General features: G+C 42.0%; 1 long non-coding RNA gene across 2 annotated transcripts in view; it reads left to right on the forward strand.

Annotated features, from left to right (window-relative positions):
- The first annotated feature begins 3,532 nt into the window (after positions 1-3,532).
- The window catches only part of LOC138921813 (uncharacterized), a 76,314-nt gene continuing 62,572 nt past the window's right edge, over positions 3,533-17,274 (forward strand). For both annotated transcript variants that reach the window (XR_011434668.1, XR_011434669.1), the window contains exon 1: positions 3,533-3,762. This is a non-coding gene — a long non-coding RNA (uncharacterized lncRNA). The remainder of the gene's footprint in view (positions 3,763-17,274) is intronic.

Consider the following 17,274-nt stretch of genomic DNA (forward strand, 5'->3'; position numbering starts at 1 on the left):
TAGACTATGAATTCCTGAAAGCTCACCCACAGCTGCCAGCACAATGCCTGATCCAGAAAAGACATCAGCACAATTGGATGAAATGAAATCCTTCAACTCCACTGCATCTGAAGCCCTAAGTAGGCCCAGAAAGGATCCAAGCAATACCTCATACAACAACCACCCTCCCTTCACGGGGGCATCTCCATCTTGACCCGGCCACGTGTCATTTTGCAAACAAACTGGTTAGGCAGCAGAGCATTGCAAAAGGACCAAAGCTTGTACTTCCCTTGCAGGTCAAACTGGTTTGTGGTATAATATGTGGTTGTGGAAAATGGAACTGGTACAGTTCACATGAGGATCCAGTGTAGAAAAATTTCATGGTGCCATAGAAAATAACTGAGTTTCCAAATGCAGACATATGTCCTACCTTTGGGAGGCTTTGCACTCCTATCTGCCCTTCAGGCCACCGTTGGGCTCCATATCCCTTCAGACCTTGTATACTGTGTTATAAGGTATTCTTCTGCAAAAGTAGGCATCTTGTTTTGTGTTGTTCTTGCAACATTTAATGTGTATTTGATTTCTCTTCAATTATATTACAAGCTACACTCTGGCGGGATTTCCTCATCCCTAAAATAGGGACAAATTTGCCTACCCAGTTTACCAGGCTGTTAGGAGGTTCTAATGTGTTAATATTTATAGGACGTGATAATGTAACTTTGGGATGCCCTTCAAACATACGGTATGTTTTATTATTACGTTTTTTTAAATCTTGACATTCTGCTACGTAGGTATGCGTGTTGTAGATTCCACATTAGCAATCAAAGCCTTTATTGTGAATTCCTGGGGATAATGCTTTATATCATGGTTTCCCAAATCTGCCTGAAGATAAGAGTCACCTGGAGCCCTGGTTAAAACAGATTCCCAGAACCTACCCCAGACCTATTGAATAAAAATTTCCAGGTAAGATTCTTCTCCAACGATTCTAAAGAGTGGGATTTTCCCACACCACCAATCAATTCTCTGACACCAGCTGGGTGTCCTACAATTCATCTCAATTCTGACACTATCTATCTGGAGATAGGATCAGATCACACAGGTTAAGGGCTCAGTCCCATAAGACTGCCCTCCACTTCAGAGGCCAATCACAAGTCTAGGTTGTTCCCCGTACTTCTGAATGGCTGGCTGTAAATCAGAGGTTCCTACAACCCCTTCCTTGGGTTTGATTAATTTGCTGGAGCAGCTCCCAGGACTCAGGAAACCACTTTACTCACTAGATTACTGGTTTATTACAAAGGATATTAAACGATATGAATCAACAGCCAGAAGAAGAGATACATAAGGTGAGGTCTCAAAGGAGTCTCTCGACCTCAAGCACTCTGTTGAGTTTGAGGCCCAGCATGGTGGCGCATGAAAGTGTTCTGGTCCACCAACCCGGAAGCTCTCTGAATCCGCTCCTTTTGGGGTTTTATGGGGGCTTCACTACACAGGCATGATTGATTAAATCAGTGGTTATTGGTAATTGATTCCACCTCCATTCTCCTCTCCCTTCCCTGGAGGTCAGAGGGATGGAAAGTTCCAACCCTCTAATCACTTGGTTGGTCCCCCTGGCAACCAGCCCCAATCCTTAGGTGCTTTCCAAAAGCCACCTTATTAACATTAACTCAGGTGTGGTTGAAAGAGGTTTATTATGACTATCAAGACATCTTTATTGCTCTCATCACTTAGGAAATTCCAAGGGATTTAGGAGCTCTGTGCCAGAAATTGGAAGGAAGATAAGTATATATTTCTTATTATAAATCACAATATCACACCAGGAGAAAGGTTAACAGCACAATTAGGAATGACACCAGGTGATTCTTATCCTCAGGCAAGTCTGGGAGACACTGCTATTACCAGTCCTTCACATATCAGAATGAATTAGTTTAGGATTCTTCCTGGGAAAGGCCTTTTAGATAAGGAGAAATCAAAACTGGAGCTCAACTTGGAAGGAGGCTACAGAAGGGCAGGCAATGGGCAAAACTTTCCCCTGAATTTCCTTGTCCTTGCCCCAAGCTCTCAGAAACTGATTTGAGGTTATATGGCTTGCAGCGAATCAGATTTACCAGATGAAGCCAGAGTGTTAAACAGGCGCCTTTACTGCCTCAATCAAATTGATTTCCCAGGATTTTCTCAGTGCCACAATGGTTTGGTGATGAACACTCCCTTTAGATCCTTCTCTTCAGAGTTTCCCCAGCTCCCTGGACAGACCTCTTTCACAGCAGTTAAAAACCATATTGTCATTGTTTTCCTGTTTGTCTCTGAGATGGTGAGGGCTGGACTTGGTCTTATCCACCTTCGCATCCCCAGGGCGTGGCATTGTGCCTGATGTATTATAGGTGCTTATGTTGAGCTGACCTGTGAAATTGTCTGTTTACGTCTGCTTCACCTCCTTGACTGGGAGCCCATGGAGGGCAACCACAGTTCAACTCTGTATCGTCATGTCCTAGCCTCGTGCCATGCACAGAGTCATTGGTCAGCAAATGTTTGTTGAAGAATGAATGACCTCCCTTTTGGTAAAGCCTACCTTAGCTACTTCAGAGAGATGCAGTCTGCTAGGCGTTGACACTGGCAGTCTTGGGATTAGGACTCAGGAGAACATATTGCTCACAGCCTTTATATAGGTGTACTACTTTTGACCTGAGGTTAGTTTGAGAAGGGCCTTCTGAGAGGAGTGGGGAATATCGCCTAGTTCTCCCATTACCTCGAGGCAGGGGCTGGGACTAGAAGAGGTGGCTATAACAGGGTTGAACACCAACGAGGCTTCAGTTGCATTCTCATCCCCTGACAATCCAGACAGACAGCAAATCCAGGCATACAAATGTGTTAAGGGCCATTCGTTTAATTCTAGACTGTTCAGACATACTGCATTGCTATTCCATTGTGGAAGCCTTTGCTGAGAGCTCCTCTCCTTTTCATTCTTGCCATATCTCATCTTGGAAAAAATTAAGTAGTAGGAATCATACTTGCAGGCATTTGGTGGCAGAGCAGAGAGACAGCTTTAATAGCTTTGAGTACTTTTTGCAAAAGTAGGAACTGATTCTCATTGTCCCACTAGAGCTGGATGACCTCAGGCAATTCCTTTCTTCATGCTGGGCCTCAAAACTCACCCGTCTCTACAATGAGGTTGCTGGACTTCAAGTCTGTGGCAGGTCTGGCCAGAAATTTCTGTTCAAGGTCCTGGAAATAGACTTTCTCCTGCTCTGATTCCCCATTCAAACTTATAGAATCAACCACAGAAAAATGTTCTGTATTTCTCTTCCTCTCTACCCCATGACCCATATAACAAATAAAAATTACTACATTACCACTTAGTCAAGAACATTTATTGAATTGACTACTAAATGTCAACACTATGTATGAATGATTTTGTTTTATTGTTTAAATAGTAGGAACATTTTACATGCTCCAGGAACTTGAGGTGGCCTCAGTGACACCAAGAGGAGCCTATGACTTAGTGAGCCTGTGGGCAGAGCTAAGGATGGTTTTTACCTTCTGTTGTGGCAACCCAGGCACTTGCTCTCTTTGCACCTGTCAGGTTACAACACTGTTACACCAGCTCTCTATTCACTATGCCAGAGAAAATTGACCAAGACAAGGAGACGGTCTCAGGCATAATATTAAGGGACAAGAAGCAAAAGTCAGGAATTCCTTTTGAATATAGAAGATGACTGTGGAATGAGGCCTCCGAGGTAGTGTGGTTTTACTAGAAGAAGCACAGAGTCACGAGCTATGGAAAGTGGGGTAAGTTGCTTAGCTTCTCTGAGCTCAGATCCTTCATCTGTAAAAGCTTTCTTCAGATGACGGCCTGAATAGAGGAAATAGTGCATGTTTGTAAAGAGACTAGAACATAGAAGTCACTCAGTACATGTTAGTTATTATTATGAAGAATCTGAGACCTGACGAAGAAAGAAATAAAGGCTATGGGCCACTGAGACTAGTCAACTTTGTTGTAAAAATTCAAGGGGGGGTCCACACTATCTAATGATGGTGTAGCCCAGATACTGGCTTGGGTCACCCCCAATTCCAGCTCATATCTCAGAACTTTCCAGAGGATTTCCATGCTTTTACATCCTCATACTTCAGTGCCTCCATGCTGTCAGACACTCATGCATGCTGTCTTGGTTCTGTCCTGCATGAAACCCAGAGGAATTTTGCCATTTCCCATAAGAGATCCAGATAGTCAGCATTTTCTAAATTTGGTAACTTTACTGAAAAGGTTAAGGGTTGTCAAGGAGGTCCCACATCGTGCCCTGAGTAGCTTTCTGCTATCTTGCTGTCTCCACCCTTTCACTCTGTTCCTTTCCAAAGCCTGTTCTCCCTGTGACTCTGCACTTCATGCTTAGCTCCTTGGCTTCTCTCATAAAAGGCAGACCAATCTGGGATTTTTCTCAAGTAATCTTGTAGGTGTTCAATGAAATATATTTCTATTTAAAGCTTAAAACTGCACTGAGACTTTTGGGACACCTTGTTGAGGGAACACGCCAAAGGGCAGCACTAAAATTTCATTAAGTATCCAAGATGTATATAACTTGTCACACTCACCTACTTATCCACTCACTTCATGGGCACACTTGGAAGGCAGACTGAACTAATATACTTGAAAACAATGTTTTTAAGGTAAGCATGCATGCCACAGCACATCTGGGAACATTTCATCACAGAGGCACAAACGATTTCAATGGTCAGGATGAGTAAGCCATGGCAGGGAGATCCTGCAATAACACATACTTAAGATGTAGCTTGTATATAATTATACTTCACTTCAGCCCGTGTGATTTTGTACTTCAAAAGTGGCCAGGCCTATAATCCAGTTTTAAGTATTTTTCCAAATGTCCACTGCAGAAGGCAGGTGTACTACGGTGCAGTGCGGTGGTTTAAGAGCATGGGTAAGAGGCATTCAGATCTGGGTAAAACCTCATCGTCGACACTTACTAGTTGTGTGTGACCTTGGGCAAGTTTGCCTCTTGTAGTCTCAGTTTTTTAATCTGTAAAATAGGAGTGACTATACAAACTTTGAGATTCTCTGTACAACTCTATAAAATGCATTTTTAACGTTGGCACGTGGAATAAAATCAGAGTCTAGATATGTATTTAGAATCGGTAACTTTACTAAATAAACAAAATCCAACATTTAAAGCACCTAAACTCCATGTTTAAGAAGCCAATTCTAGTTTAATCTGGTTACACACGCCCAAACAAGCTCCTAGTCTTTGAAGCAAAATCCCCAAATAAAATCATATTTAGCCAATAAAAACTAAGCTACAAATGATTATGTCATCAAAATACACTTTGGCCAAAGGTACTTTTTTTTTTATTAACGTTATGATAGATTACAACCTTGTGAGCTTTCAGTTGTACATTATTGTTATTCATGTTGTGAGTACACCTCTTCCCCCTTTGTGCCCTCCCCCTACCCCCCTTTTCCCTGGCAACCACTGATCAGATCTCCTTGTCAATATGTTAACTTCCACCTATGAGTGGAGTCATATAGAGTTCGTCTTTCTCTGACTGGCTTATTTCGCTTAACATAATACCCTTGAGGTCCATCCACGTTGCTGCGAATGGGCCAATTTTGTCTTTTTTTATGGCTGAGTAGTATTCCATTGTGTATATATACCATATCTTCTTTATCCAATCATCAGTTTCTGGGCATGTAGGTTGGTTCCACGTCTTGGCTATTGTAAATAATGCTGCGATGAACATAGGGGTGCAAGGGACTCTTGGGATTTCTGATCTCAGGTTCTTAGGATAGATACCCAGTAATGGGATTGGCCAAAGGTACTTTTAAGCTGGGTTACTTGAGTTTGCATAATTGTATAGTCTCAGCAATGATGGAGAGCCCCTGATGGTCTGTCCCTTTGTGATTGCAAAGGACCAAGGAGTTCTGGGCGCAACGCTACTCTTCTGTGGCCACATTAGCAAGCCTCTGAAAATAGGTAAGAGAACACTGCTATGGCAATTTATCCGTCAGCAACTCAAACCACCTTCTCACCTTCAGTCATCTACTAGTGCTGGAGCATTCTAGGTCAAATTGACCACAATGGAAGTGATTACTTGTAGTCATATTGCCTTAAAAACATCATGACAAACCAAGACACTGCTCAGATTAAAACTATAGTGGGGCCGGCCCTGTGGCCGAGTGGTTGAGTTCGTACGCTCCACTTTGGCGGCCCAGGGTTTTGCCGGTTCAGATCCTAGGTGCAGACGTGGCTCCACTCATCAAGCCACGCTGAGGTGGTGTCCCACATAGCACAACCAGAAGGACCTACAACTAGAATATACAACTATGTACAGGGGGTTTTTGGGGAGAAGAAGGGGAAAAAAAAAGAAGATCAGCAAGAGATGTTAGCTCAGGTGCCAATCTTTAAAATAAAAAAATAACTAGAGATTATTTAGGTATAGGTAACAAATCCCTTTATTTTGTTTGGTTGGAGTAATATCGTAAAATATTTAAACCAAGAACAATCCTGGCCCTTTTTTGTCCCACTTATAATATTCTCATAGCCTTTTTTTTAAACTCAAATTTTGTTGTGTTTATAGCATGCAGTGTTGTAACTGCGCTTGTTGTAACTGAATAGCTGCTGTAGTAGAAGCCCTTTCCATTTTAAATAACTTGAATGGGATTGTTAGAAACTGGAGAAGTTCATATCACAGCTGCAAACATTCCCATCTCTTGAGAGGTATGGATTTGCACACTTGAGACAGATGTTCCTTTGTTCTGAAAAAATTAGCTGAAGTGTCCTCTAGTCTAACAAAACACAAGACCATCCGTTCCTACACCTCCCCGCCCCCCAAGCCCATCCCTAGTATCCTCAGGACTTGATAAACTCATGGCCTTTTTTCAAAACTTAGCTGAATTCTAGAGGCCTAAATCTGGCCCTCCCAGAGGCCAGCAGGACTAAATCTAGGGTAGCTTACAGGTTTATTTTCAGAGGTCTTTTCCCAACTCTAAGCCCCTATAGTCATATACCTCCCCCCACTCCATCTCCTAAATATACTTCCTGCCATGATACTCTGTTTCTTTTCTTGTTCCCTGAAGTTTCACTCTTCTCTCAGCAACCAAAAACTGCCATTATGCCCTTTCTGGAATGGCCGCTACATAACTATCACAGTCCTTTACATCCTCAACATCTTTTCTGAGCAATCTTTTCCAACTTCTTACCTTAATGGAAATCTGATTTTCCTCTGAGGATGACATTTCCTTTGCAGCTCTCTCTGTAGGCTGAGCTCTCTCTGTAGACAAATGGCGTCTACTTTGTCTCTCAACATCCCACATTCCATAGGCTGGGAGGCGGGGCTGGTGTCCTCCACATTGACGAATGTCACTTTCAAGCCATTACTTCCTCCTTTGAGGTCCATACTGTTTGACTGTACTAACGCTTCTCCATCTTGGTCCCTGTTACCAACTGAACTTCTGGCCAGTGTTCTGTATCCACTGGAGACTTTAGCAACTGGCTCTTAGTCTTATTTTCTACTGCAAGTCCTGCTGCCATCATCCTGGGAGCCTTCAGTGTCCACATGGTCAACCCACCCATTACCCTGGCCATTCTATCCCTTGACCTCCTTGTTTCCAATGACCTTCTCCTCCACTCAGCCACCCACTCCAACACTCTAGATTACCCTGGTAATCGGCAGAAATTTATCCTAATTCAAAATTCTACTCTCTGATTAAACCTCACATTATACCATTTTCCCCGTAATTATCCCACTACACCTGCTTCTTTCAATGAAAAGATATTTCCTTGGCTATCAACACCAATTCTGTTCCTTTTCCATGCCAACAGAACCCCACTTTTTTCCACTATCCACCTCTCAGGAAATGTGGCTCTATGCACCAGTGTAGGGGCAAATCCTGATTAATCTGTCAAAACTATTTGCTTAATAATAGTTATTATTTGCCCTGCTCTTTCCTTTTTACTGTGTGAACATTTTCACCGATGGTGCAAAAGCAATGGTGGGTGAAACAAGGCAGTGGCATCAGACTGTACTAATAGTCATTGTACTTTTCATCACTGCACACTTGAAGAAAGAAAAAAATCCAATTTTTACTTGATGAAGCAATAAAATGTATTAATTTGATTAAATTTCAACCTTTGAGTAAGGTCTTTTTAATATTCTGTGTGATAAAATAAAAAGAATACACAAAGCACTTCTGCATAAAAAAGTGTGATGGTCGTCTCAAAAGAAATAACATGCTCAGTTGAGTTACAAACTGAACTAGCTGCTTTTTTCATGGAACTCCACATTTACTTGAAAGAACGACAGACAAACTATGGTTATTTAGACTTGACTATTTGGCAGATATTTTTTTCATACATGAATGAAGTGAGCCTGGCACTTTAAGAGAGCAACCTTTGTTCTCAACTGCTGTCAACTGTTACAAATGCTTCTGAGATATCAAGGACAAAGAGAATAAAAAATTGCCCATTAGATTTAGGAACATGAAGGTCCTGACCACCTTCTTGAAAGATTTCACTTGATGGTGGGGTGGAATACAGATTAAGGTAGAGTGAAAAGTGAGTGGGAAGTGAAAAAATGGAGGCAGTGAGAATAGACAACTCTTAGGAGAAGTTTAACAATGAAGGGGAAAAAAGAATGATAGCTAGAGGGGGAAGTGGGCTCGAGGAAAGTTGTTCTAAAGATGTGAAAGGCTTGAGCATCTTTAAATGATGATAAGATGGAGAAAATAAAGAGGGAGTGACTGAAGATACAGAAGAGAGAGGGATACCTGAAATTTACACAATGTTATAAACCAACGTGACCTCAATAAAATAATTTTTAAAAAAGATGAGAAAGGGAATAGTGGGCAAGATTCAGGAGGAGAGGTTGGAATCCGGGGGTCAGTTGATGATGATAGTGGTGGTGGTGGTACATGTTTGTGTGTTGATTGAGTCCAGGTGGTAGAAGTCTTGCAGAGGATGGAGAAAGTGTGAAACTGTCATTGCTATAAGTGGGAGAGCAAACAGACCAGAGAAACAAAGTAGTCTTGCCAGGCATTGATGACCTCATCCACTCCCATTGTTTCTACAGTTTATATGTTGCTGGTTCCCAGATCTGTACGTCCAATCCACACATTTCCTCTGACCTCCAGGCCCACATACCTAATTGACCATTGGTATCATACAGGCAGTTCACGCACCACATCCAAAATCAAATTCATGATCTTCTCTCCCAAGCCAGGTCCTCTTTCAGTGTTCCTTATCCCAGCGAATGACACCATCATCCATCTTGTTTTGTGAGACAGAATCCTAGGAGTCATCCTTGTTTTGTCCATTTTCCTTACACTCCACATTCAATCAAAAACCAAATCCTATTGGGGCCGCCTCTGTGGCTGAGTGGTTAAGTTCGTGTGCTCAGCTGCTGCGGCCCAGGGTTCGGATCCTGGGCGCAGACATGGCACTGCTCGTCAGGCCACTTTGAGGCAGTGTCCCACATCCCACAACTAGAAGGACCTGCAACTAAGATATACAACTATGTACTGGGGGGTTTGGGGAGATAAAGCAGAAAAAAAATCCTATTGATTCAATTTCCTTAACATATCTTAAATCTATCAACATTATCCCATCCTCCTCCTACCAGCCTAATTTGGGCCAGCATAACCTTGCATCTGGACTATTGCCATATCCTCCTACCTGCCTCTCCCACTCTTTATTCTAGTTTCCATAAGCAGAGTGATGTTTTTCAATAGCAAATATCATGTCCCACCTCTGTTTCAAACCCTCCAATAGCTTTTCATTGCCGCCAGGATAAAGAACAAAATTTGTAACTTTCCTTCTTTGCTTCCATCCTCACCTCCACCTGTCACACAGCTCATATTCCCAGTCCCCTCATCCTGCCCTACTTTTTCTTTTTTTTTTTAAAGATTTTATTTTTCCTTTTTCTCTCAAAGCTCCCCAGTACACAGTTGTGTATTTTTAGTTGTGGGTCCTTCTAGGTGTGACGTGTGGGACGCCACCTCAGCGTGGCTTGATGAGCAGTGCCATGTTTGCGCCCAGGATTCGAAGTGGTGAAACCCTGGGCTGCCTAAGCCCAGCACACGGACTCAACCACCCGGCCACGGGGCCGGCCCCCCGCCCCCTTTTTTTTTTTTTTAAAGATTTTATACTTTTTCTTTTTTCCATTGCACTTTCTAACAGTCTATATACTTTGTTATGACTATTGTTTGTTCTCTGCCTCTCTCCTCTAGAATGAGACCCCCTCCACAAGACCACACATCTTTGTTTTGTGCACAGCTATATCCCTATTACGGGCTGAACTGCATCCTCTCCCAAATTCATATGTTGAAGTCCTAACTGCCAGTACCACAGAATATGACTGTATCTGGAGGGAGGGCCTTTAAAGAGGTAATTAAGATAAAATGAGGTCCTGTGGGTGAGCCTTAATCCAATAGGACTGATGCCCTTATAAGAAAAAGAAATTAGGATGCAGACACGTGTAGAGGGAAGACGTGTGAAGACATAGGGACAAGACGGGTATCTACAAGCCAAAGAGAGAGCCCTCTGAAGGAACCAACCCTGCCAACACCTTGACTTCCAACTTCCAGCCTCCAGAAATGTGAGAAAATAAATTTCTGTTGTTTAAGCCCACCAGTCTGTGATACTTTGACATAGCAGCCCTAGCAAACTAATACAATCCCAAACACCTAGAACAGTTCCCGGCACGTAGTGAGCACTCAGCAAATATTTGCTAAAAGAATAGATGAATGTGAGGCCCTGCATGATCTAGCCTCTGCCGCCCTCTCTGACGTCATCTCCTGCCACTTTTCCCTTGGATCTCTCAAATCTTTCTAAATAACACTTTTCTGAACTCCTCAAACATGTCATACCCTTCCCCCCTCAGAAACTTTGTGCACTGTTTTCTCTACCTGGAGTGCTCTCTTCCCCATCCCACCGCCCCTCCCCCAACTTCTGCACCACAGTTTCATACTAATCATCCTTCAGATCTTAAACTCAATTTTAAAAAATATTTTTCAAAATAGATGAATTGAGGTATAATGGATATACAACAAACTGTACATATTTAAAGTGTACAATTTGATAAGTTTTGACATATGTCTACACCCACGAAACCATCACCACAATCAAGATAGTGAACATATCCATCACTCTGGACAGTTTTCTCATGGCCCTGGGTAATCCCTGCCTCCCCTTGTTACACCCCTCTGCAATCAACCACTGAGCTTCTTTTTGTCACTATGGGTTAGTTTGCATATTTAAACCACCTTATTGAGGTATGATTGACATTCAAAAAGCTGTACATATTTAATGCACATAGTTTGCATTTTTTAGAGTTTTATATAAATGGAATCTTATAGTATGTCCCTTTCATTTTGGTCTGGCTTCTTTGACTCAGCACAATTATTTTGAGATTCATCTACGTTGGGTGTGTCAATAGTTCATTCCCCTTTCTTACTAATACTCCATTGTACTGATACACCAAAGTTTGTTTATCCATTCACCAGTTGATGGACATTTGTGCTGTTTCTGGTTTGCAGCTATTACAAATAAAGCTGCTATGAGCATTTGTGTACAATTCGCTTTAATCCTACTATTTCCTCAGGGAATTGTTTTCTGTCTCCCTGATTGAGTTAGGTCCTCCTGTTCTGCTCTCTCACCTATTCATCTCTTCTCTCCCTCTGTGTGTTCCCCTTAGAAGGAATGTTGTATTGGTTCGGAAGAATGCCTTTGATAAATCACTCGGGAGAGAGACACACACAGTGAGATATGATGAATTAGTTTTTCTCTTGAGTAGGATGGGGATAGAGGAAGAAGAGAACAAAATCTTTGGATTTGTTTGTTATAATTTTTCAAACACACAGTATTTGGACAGTTTCAAGAGTACTGGGCTTTTTGTTTGAGAGATTAGTAAGAGACAATAAGAGCAATTTTAATTCCCCTTTTTTTAAAAAATAAAGAAAGATCTAGTACTGTGATTTCTGCTTATGGGGTCCTACTGTGTACACAACTTTCCTATATCCTTTATCCAAATATCCACTAGCTAAGACCTTCTGCTCAGCCCATTCTCCTCCCTAAAGCAAACAAACCCCACCTCTTTTCACTCTTCCGATCTGCTCCTCTCAGAACTCTCTCTCCTCTTCTATGACTTGCTGTTGGATTTGATCCAGCAGCTCAGGACCTAGCAACCCAATGGAGGTGAGAGACCCACCCAGCAGCCTGGCTCAAGTTCCAGGCATACGAAGCTCTGTTTCCAATCCTGCTGGTCCTAAAAATATACCAACCATTGGCAGGTGGCAAAGCTATTTTCAACCTTGGGGGCCTCAGGAACCAAGGGATTCATGCCAGGCCAGGAAGCAAAAAGGCAAGCCCCTACTGGTGGGCTTCAGATAAAAACAGCTGTCTTGTGGCATGGGTTCAACTCATTCTCAATTGTCTATTTACTGGCATGGCCAGTTGTTTCCCCTTTTAGGCTCAATCGCATTTTCCATTTCCACTCTAAAACACGAACCTGGAACAGCATATGCAGATATTGGGAGGGTAGGGTGGGAGGCCAGAGAGACATTTTTTTTCAACTTGCCCAACTCCATGTAGTTCTCGAGTTACAGAGGAGCTTTGAAGTAAGTTACCGAGGAGCTCTGAAGTTTCTGTGCAGTTTCAGGCTTAAACATCATGCACGTCTAGAAAGTGGGTCATGGTGCCTGTTTCTGCTGGCAAAATTAAAGTACTATTATTATCACTCCCATTTTATAGAGAAGGAAACCTGAGGAACAGAGTGGTTCAATAACTTGTCCAACTAGAAAGTGACAAAGCCAGAGCCAGGATACAAACTCGGATCTGTTGGACTCCAAAGCTTATGCTCTTAATCGCTGATATTCCCAAAACTGTGGTCCTCGAGTTGTCTCCCAGATTGTACTAAGTGGATGACCACCTCATAACTAAGTGCTGCCATGCAATTTCAGCATCAGAATTTGCACTTCTATTTACATTCATAATAGTACAAAGAGTACTGGCGTTTTTTTGGTTTTGTTTTTAAAAGATTTTATTTTTCCTTTTTCTCCCAAAGCCCCCCAGTACATAGGTTGTGTATTTTTAGTTGTGGGTCCTTCTAATTGTGGAATGTGGGACGCTGCCTCAGCGTGGCTTGATGAGCAGTGCCATCTCCATGCCCAGGATCTGAACCGGCAAAACCCTGGGCCGTCGAAGCAGAACGTGCGAACTCAACCACTCGGCCACGGGGCCAGCCCCAAGAGTACTGTCTTATTGTTTTTGATGCAAGAGAAAAGAACAGAGGTGGACCTCATGCTAAATGATGTATTTGTTCCAAATGAAGGCAGATAGTTTATAGTTAATTCGGAGGAAGTGTTTTAATAATGCGCATGCCAATACTCACATTGGGGAAAGCGATTTAGTTTCAGCAAAACTACATCATCCATCAGATTAAATTAATGTTAGTGATTTGAATTTTATTGATTTTGTAGTTTTGTTTGCATTTAATATGCAAAATCATTCTGACTATATAGTTGTTTAACTCCTATAAGCATAAGGAGTTGATGTCTCTTTTACGTTAGCATGTATTTAAGTAGCATTATAATAAAAGATCAACACTGAGGGTCTAAATGAATTTTTTGCCAATAGAAAGCATCCACACATGGCTCATATTTGAGAAACTGTGGTGCAGGGCGTTGAAGACCATAAAGAGCTGCGTAACTGTCCGGGGATTCCTGTTATTGGAATTTTGTTTTTGTTGCTGTTATTACCTTGGAGATATCTCAAGAGTTCAAGGTGACCCTGGCCTCCCTCCAGCCACTGGTGCATGTATGCAATAAAGCTGTGGGTCTTTGGCATTCCTCGACTATTCAGTCTAATTCCTATACCTTAATATTTTGTGTTTTGTGCCATTTCTAATTTTCTCCATTATTTCTCCAAACAAAAAGATGTCGTGGCAAAGCTTGAGGCGAGAAAAGGGAAAAAGACAGGAAGAGTTCCTATTTTCTTTCACTTCCTCCGAATTGCATCTTACTTCCTTTCTCTCTACTTCTATCTCCTTTCCAACCTGAAATAGTTATGAAATTGAGTAAAAGGCGGTGCAGAATGACTTTCCACACCCTACCCTCCTCAAAAAGAAAGAAATGGAACCAAAGCAAAGCCCCTTAAGGAAGAACTAGAAGGCTCCGTTCCATCCCAAGACTACAGGGAAATGTTTGGGGCGACGCAGACTGGGACTCCAATTCTGGCTTTGCAGTTTATAAACTATGTGATCTGGGCCAGTAATAACCTCGCTGTCTCAGTTTCCTTATATGTAAAATGGGGATAAAATGATATTTCTGACCTCACAGAGTTGTAGTAAAGATTGAGGTAAATGAGATCATGTATGAATATCATGTAGATGGTGCCTATTGCAAAGGAGTTGCTCAAGAAATAGTCATTATTATCATCTTCAAGTCTCTTCCCTAGCAGCAATGCTCTCTGTCCTCATTCTTTCAGGACAGGCACATGGAAAAATGCTTAAGATGGAATGTTAAGCCAAAGGAAAAAAAGAGAGGGAATAACAGTGCATGTACACAGGGCTTGCAACCAGGGCTGGGACTTTGTCTTACTCACTGCTGCATATTCGGTGCCTAGAACAGTGAGTGCCTGGTACGTGGTATGGGCTAATAAATACCTGTGGAATGAATGAATGAACTGTGGAAAAATCTGGAAGCAGATGAACAAGGACTGAAGGAAGCATCTTGGAATGAAAAATATTGGGATTGGGTTAGAGCAGAGGGTCTTTCTCTCTCTCTCCCTCCCTCTCTTCTTCCCTTCCTTTCTTTCTCCTTCCTTCCTTTCCTTCTCTCTCTCTGAAAAATTTTAATGTCATATTTACAATTAAAACATGGGGAAATAAACACATGCTGTTTGCCTTACAGAGAAACGCACATTCAATATTTCAGTAAGGCACACCAGAGGAGCCATGAATATTATTAAATTATAATCGGGCACTAAGCAGGCTTTACTGAGAATGTTCCTCTGCCCTTTTATTGTGCTCTAAGGAGGAAATATTCAGAACATTTCCAAGCATTCATGCTTGTCAAATAAACATAAAAGAAAAGGGCGATTTGGCAATGAGTGAAATGTCATGCATGCTTCAACATGTAAACCGAATAGAGCTACTAGAGAGAGCTTGACAAGTGAACTTACTAGAATTTGTTCTTGAAATAGTTTACTTTATAGTGTATAGACAACAGACCTTACTCCAAGCTTTTTTCAGGTACCTTGAAAGAGTTCAACCTTCTCATTTTACAGATAAGAAAACTAGGCCGGGTTTTGGGATATGACTTGCCCAAGGTCACATTTATATTTCTATCCCTCAACATGCTCATTCCACTCATTCCTACACTTGCAAAGCACTTCAGAGGTTTTGAAGTGTTTTGACACACCTGGTGTCTCAGGTTCTCCATGTGTAAATTGGGGTAACTATGGGCACTACTTCATTCAAGGGTATTGTAAAAATTAAATGAGATAACTTAGTCTTCAGTGAGTGTTAGGTATTATTAGTATCTTTATTGTGATAATTACTGTCTCATGAAGTCTTTTCCACAACCTTGGGAGGCAGGCAGCACAGGCCATCATTTCACCTGTGAGCGTATTGAAAGGCAGAGAGATTGAGTGGCTCATCCGGCTTGTAAGTAGCACAGTCACATCTGGAACTCTGATATTCTGCCACCTAGTGCGTTGGCCAGCACCTTCAAGATCCGTTCCAACTAAAATTCTGTTGTTTCTATAGAAAGGAGTCTCATGGTCAGCCTTTAAAAAACTTTCAGTCTCAGAGAACAAGAAAGTAGCCAAGGACAGGGCTCACAGTAGACAACACTGAAGGGAGCCAGCTTCCTAATACTAAGAAGCCAGTGGTGTCCCGTCCACTGCATTTAATTTACGCAAATTCGGCTGTGTGTGCACGCCGCCCCTCCCTCCCCATCCAATACGGGAAAATAAAAGAAATAGAAAAAACAATTCCACTTGCCATTCCATTCAGTAAGCATATGCCACGGGGTGAGCATGGGGGAAGTAATTCAGCTGGACAGGATATACACAAAGGCAGGGATAGTGTACTTTATGGGAAATTGGTAGGACTTTCCAAGCATAATTTTACTTCATTTTGACTTGATACGCTGACTTTATAACTTAATTTGCACAGCAGATGTGACACTGCTACTGCTGCTCATAGCTACTACCATTTACTCTGCAATTACCACAGGCCAAAGTGCTAGGAGCCTTGTCTCATGTCATTACCATGCCAATCCTACGAGGCGGGTACTTAATTATCCCCATTTCAAGTGGGAATTTGTCATAGTAGTAGTAATAATAATAATAATAGCTTCAAATTCTTGAATGTCTAACAGCTCAGAGAGATCACTTGTCCAAAGTCTTAATAGTCTTAAACATCAGACCCAGAGGTAGAGCCCACATGGGCGAAGCTACAGAGACATCACTCAGAAAATGTGAAAGGCACTGAGAAGTGATTTCTTTTTGTTTGTTTGTTTTTTGTTTTCAAATGTAGGTTTTATTATTATTCATGTATGGTGAAGGCTAACAGATCAGATCGGGAGACAGAAGACCGCCAATAAAAAGATTGGTCCTAACAGTTCCCAAGAGGAGGGGGAATGCCACTCCAGAGGCCACACAAAGAAGCACTGGGGTTGATCAGGAGGCAAAGGGAGCAAGGAGGAGATGTGGGCAAGAGCCTTTATCCTGGTTTCTGTGAGAAGGAAGAAGTGAGGCAGAGTAAACAGGTTTAGGACTGACTAGTTTGAATAATTTCAGCGGCTCTGGGCCATAGGGGCTGTCCCTAGTTGTCTAGCACCTGGACCTGGCTAGTTAAGACAGAGGAATAAGTAGCCCTGAGTGTGAGAACCCGATAGAGGAGGTGGTAGAGATGAGGACTCTGGATTGGTTGGTTTGCCTTTGTTCTTTTTATTGAGGTCATATTGGTTTAAAACATTGTGTGATTTCAGGCGTACATTATTATGTATCAGTTTCTGTATAGAGTGAATCATGCTCACCACCAATAGTCTAATTTTTATCTGTCACCATACATATGTGCCTCTTTACCCCTTTCACCCACCTCCCCACGCCCTTCCCCTTTGGTAACCACTAATCTGTTCTCCTTATCTGTGTTTGTTTATCTTTCACATATGAGTGAAATCATATGGTGTTTGTTGTTCTCTGTCTGGCTTATTTCACTTAACATAATACCCTCCAGGTCCATACATGTTGTTGCAAATGGGACGATTTTGTCTTTTTTTATGGCAGAGTA

This window comes from Equus caballus, chromosome X, assembly GCF_041296265.1.
Source record: "Equus caballus isolate H_3958 breed thoroughbred chromosome X, TB-T2T, whole genome shotgun sequence".
In the NCBI taxonomy this organism is placed as follows: domain Eukaryota; kingdom Metazoa; phylum Chordata; class Mammalia; order Perissodactyla; family Equidae; genus Equus; species Equus caballus.